This window comes from Montipora foliosa, chromosome 6 (assembly GCF_036669935.1).
Source record: "Montipora foliosa isolate CH-2021 chromosome 6, ASM3666993v2, whole genome shotgun sequence".
Lineage (NCBI taxonomy): Eukaryota > Metazoa > Cnidaria > Anthozoa > Scleractinia > Acroporidae > Montipora > Montipora foliosa.
In genome coordinates, this window is record NC_090874.1 from 22,421,829 (window position 1) to 22,426,828 (window position 5,000).

Below are 5,000 nucleotides of genomic sequence, written 5' to 3' on the forward strand. Positions count from 1 at the left end.
GGAAGGATGGGGGGGGGGGGGGGGGGGCGGGGGAAGGGCAATGTTGAAGTTTCGAGTTGATCAGTGCATTACTTTTGAGAATACTACTCTCACGCTGTGCCAGTTTACCCAGGCCTAAACTTTCGACAAGTTAACTCGAGGGCTAGAGCGCTTGCAGCTGCCTCAAAAGTTCAATTGAAAAATTAAAGTACTTTTACTTTCTTTAGAAAGCTCACAAAATTGTTGTTCTGTTGTTTCCTTCCAGTAAATTATTGGTGCTTTCTATAATCAAACTACGATCTAGATCACAAAGCTTAAACTGGTGTTCTCGTAAAACACGACTTTAAAATTATTTCAATAAGGCTGACAGATAGGGCTGACAAATGGTAGTATGAAGACTTGTTTATCTTAAAGATAAACGTACCAAGGAAACACGGAATAATCAGGTTGATTGGACTGTGGATCAATCGCGGTATTGTTACGGTCTTTCTTATTCTTGGTAGGAATTACTAATACCAAAAGCGCTAGCTGTCGTTTGGTTCTGAAATTATCGTAGCACCTGCTATATTCCTAGCGCCATCTGTTGTTTTTCATTGATAGAGTTCAGAGCAAAAAAATTTCGGAATATCTTAATGCATGCAAGTGTGCTTTCTTAGTCGGCGTAGGGCTTTTGTCAACTTAAGTGGAGTTTTACCTTGACGCATGTCATTGTTGGGTAACATGATGTCGTTGTACTATAAATTAAATTCAATATGACAATGGAAGGTGACACTGAAAATAGCTTGAAATAAACTGATGGTAGAAGTAATTCAGTGTTTTGCTGGCGGGAAATTGTTTTATGTTGATGGGTGTTTGATGGTCCCTCTCACACAAAAGACTAACAGTTGTTTGCGTTTGTAGACTAGGGATTTCCTTCAAGGAAACTTGGTGTAAGCCAGAAAAGAGAGCCGACTCTAGAAACAAAAGCCGAACATACAAAGAATAATTTAAAGAGATTATAAGGCTACGGTAAGGTTAAATATTTTTTATACACACGCACAAAACACACAATAAAACTACAACTATCAAAACGTTAACGTTTGAATCACCATGCGTGCGCGTGCATGGTGATATTGTGTATCGCGGTACTGTGATTATCCTTGCCGTCATCTCGAGCTCTCATACCAACGTTAACATTTTGACCATGGCACGAATAAACTTTTATCTTTTTAGCCAAGTTACCCACATGTAGCAAAATAAAAATTATTTGATTGATAATTCTAAAATTTTACAATCTCTTGTTGTAGTCGGTTTGAAACAGGAGCCATAATCAGGGATTATGGCTCCTGGTTTGAAACAAATCAACGCGGTAGTTTCTGTGCTTAAAACGTGTTGAAAATCCAAAAAATTTAGAATCTCTTGTTGTAGTCGGTTTAAAACAAATCAACGAGGTAGTTTCTGTGCTTAAAACGTGGTCCTATTTTTTCGACAGGTGTATTGCAAGACGGAAAGTTCCAACATGGTGTTTTCTTCTTCTGTCTGCACTACGCTGCTTGTTTTGTATGGAACTGAAATGGCTGTAATATTAGCACTCAATTTTCTCACCATTCTTGTTTTCGTAAAGAATCGTCTTCTTCGTGAGCGTGGCATGTACTTGGTAATTAATCTGGCAGTTGCGGACATGTTAGTTGGGGCATTTGCGGGATCATGTACCTACCTTGAATTGGGAAAAACATGCAACATTTGGAAGGGAGACTGTTCAATAGGCCAAGGGTTTGAGGTTCTCTATATGTTGTGGAATATGTTTCTTATTGCTTCCCTGACAAACCTCGCTATGATATCTATAGAAAGGGCGCATGCGACTTGTCGACCATTTGAACACCGCGTTATCACACAGCGCGTTTATGGTACAGTCATCGCTGTCAGTTGGCTTCTGGCTTCCTTAATTGCAACTTCTTTGCAAGTCATCAGTCAAACCAGAAGAGACCTTTATTTTTACGTATGGAAGTCATTTAATGCAATTTGTCTTTTTGTTATATGTGTTTCTTACGTATCCATTGCTGTAAAAGTTTGTTGCGGCGTACGTCCTCAGCACCACGATCGTGCAGTCAGTAGAGAGAAAAAACTGACCAAGACATTGTTTATCGTGACTTTAGTATCTTTACTTCTATGGTTGCCTCATACAATATGCTCTTTTCTGTTCTATTCTACCGACATTATAACTTCCCTTTCACCGTTAGCAATCAAGTTGTTGAATTATGCGTGTATCTTTCTCTACTTCGCAAACTCCTTTGCTAATTCCATTCTGTGCGCAACCAGGATGCCAAATTTCAGAAGAGCTGCAATATTACTTTGTCGTCGGAACCGGCAAAGGCAGGTTGTGCCTTTTTTCTCTCCAAGGGAACTGTGAAGATCTGAGAAGAACAAAGGGCAACTATAATATGAAAACAACAGTAGAGAAATGAAATACTCTTCCAGTGGAAGATTGCAATGGAGAGGAAGTGTCCCCGCATCACCTGTTAAAGATAAGATAAAGATATTTTATTTAATGTGAAATATGCGCTTAGCTTAATCAGTTAGTTAACATGTAATCCACGATCCTAATGTATTCTAAAAAGTAGAAGACTGAAAAATGTACAATAAAAGCTAGGGACTTAAAGTAAAAGCGATAAGAGTGACAAAACGACAGGCAGTTAGTGATAATTTGTGCCCACTTTAGTTCTAATGTCGTTCGCTAGCTCGTTGAAAGCCTGTAGGGGACATGCGAGATAATCCCGGGTGGAGAAAAGAAAACTGTAAATGCGAGATAACAAACTATAAATGCGTGATAGGAAATGCGAGATAAAAAACTAGAAAATGCGAGATAAAGAAATTTAAAGGTTTTCTTTAAATCTAGAACCTCCAATAGAAATTTTGAAAACGGGGAATGTCGAAATCTCCGGTATAAAGTTTTAACAGCAGCTTACATGTGCAATAAACAGATCATCAGCAGCAAACCTTCCAATGCGTACTTCTTGACCTAAGACATTAAAATTCACGCTTTAACCCAAAGTCGCTTTTAAGATTGTGCAATAGTGCAACCGGTAAGCAAGATGGAGAAATAACTTTGCAGTCGGCTTGCCTCACCTGTCGACTTTTCCCCGGCCTATTTGCTGCCTTAGAGCCTGTTTTAGGGTAGCAACAGTGAAAAGCTTAACGATAAATTTGTCGTCGAAAAAAAACTTATCTTTTAGGTTAAAAAAAATTCAGTGGAAACTGACATTTTATTGATTTGTGATGTGATCGCAATTATTTATCTTTTGCGGCAGCGTTCTCTGTTTTGCGATGCTGATCACGTTCCATAGGCAGTTTGATAGGTAGAAAAAATTGCTGAATCGGCAGTCAATGCATGCAAACGCCTGCGCGGAAAAACGAAATGATATTGTTTTTTTATGTCTGGAGTAAACCCTTATTGTTTGTTAAAACACCTAGGCTCGCTCCGTGCAGTAGTGTTTACTATTTTCAAATTCTTGTCTGACAGTTTTGCGATTATGAAATTATATAGCAATTTGTAACATGACAATAATTGCGCTCAACATTAGGGGCACGGAATTTCTAATCTTGGGCATCCCGTACATTGGTTTTTTAATTTTTGTCAGCGCCATCTTGAATTACGTCATACGCGTATTGATACATCATATGCGGACTATACGGAGTCCATTCGCACAACGTTCTATAAATTCATCTTCATGGCATCTCGGTTCGTCTATTTAGTTCGCCCAACAAACAAACCTCGTAATAAATGACTACTCCCAGATTCACCGTAAACGCTTTAATAAGCCTTCCCCAACCCAACCCACTCCCGAGAGAGTCAAAATACCAGTCTTCTAGTTTACATCACCAAGCTTTAATAAATCTAGGATAGAGTATACAGCAGTTATCAATGTCCTGAAATAGTCTTGAAATCAGAACTTGGCCAGAAAGCGCAAAAAGTAGCTCATATGAAATTTGAACTAAGCACTGTAAAGCTGAAGAGTAAAAGAAGCTTTTAAAACCATATTTTGCCGCGTATGTTTATTGCACAAAATTCAAGGGGAGTGAAGGGGGGCTTATTAGAGAGGTCTAAACAAGACTGAGGCTTTCGGAGGTCTCATAAGAGACGGGCCTTATTACAGCGTTTACGGTATGTCTCCTGAAGTGATGAATGCTCAGGATTCCGTTAAATGTGAGTGTTCCTATCCCGATACTCACCCGCCCGATAGGTATTAACTTCAGTGAACGTTTATCGTGTGTGCCTCTCGAAGTTTTTTTAAATGTGGAGAAGAGCGCCGAATCAAGCTGTTAGTTAGTATTGACCACTTTCACAACAAGCTGAATTTGGTGATTCGCAAGTCTTTTTCATGTATATTACTGTACTTTATTCACACGAAAAGTAGAGCTAATAACCCCAGCAATTTGCGCTTTAACTTGCTGTGAATTAAGAAGTGAACTCGAAAATGATAAACATGTTATCCTCGATGCCAGTGTTACTCGATTCCTTTTATTTTCTTCGATGTTTCTGGGTTTAGTATTTTAGTAGTAACCCGACATGTCCTCTCAGGGGGCTGTTATACGTAAATCAAAGAGATTGCACATACTTATGATTCAGAGTCTAGCCAAGGGCACAGTATTTCAATCCTGTGACATGAGCCATAGTTTTCTGCGCTTATTGAAACCATCTCAAGAAGTACACTTATGCTAGTATCCTCAAAAGCGACTGTCCAACGCACTTCAATAATCCGAGATTAGTACTGCGTGTACTTAAATAAACATCGACAGGGAATCCTCTAAGAAGCCATGGGGCTTATAGTATGAAGATACCCCTGACTAGATCTAGCAAACGATAATTTACTTCTCTAACAACCGTGCGCATTACAGTTTGAGTTAAGGTCTTAGAATTTTACTAGGAAACATTTTGAGATCATACCAAGTATTTCTTAAAAGCGGTGTTAATTCCTAATACATTGTGGAGAGCTTAGATCCTTCGAGGCACGGAATGCCACAGTCTTGGACCATGGGATAAT

At 39.0% G+C, this 5,000-nt stretch overlaps 1 long non-coding RNA gene across 1 annotated transcript in view; it reads left to right on the forward strand.

Moving 5' to 3' along the window:
* The window catches only part of LOC138008866 (uncharacterized), a 29,600-nt gene extending 26,498 nt beyond the window's left edge, over positions 1-3,102 (forward strand). Inside the window, exons 2-3 of the long non-coding RNA XR_011124285.1 lie at positions 885-987; positions 1,451-3,102. This is a non-coding gene — a long non-coding RNA (uncharacterized lncRNA). The remainder of the gene's footprint in view (positions 1-884; positions 988-1,450) is intronic.
* Positions 3,103-5,000: the final 1,898 nt, after the last annotated feature.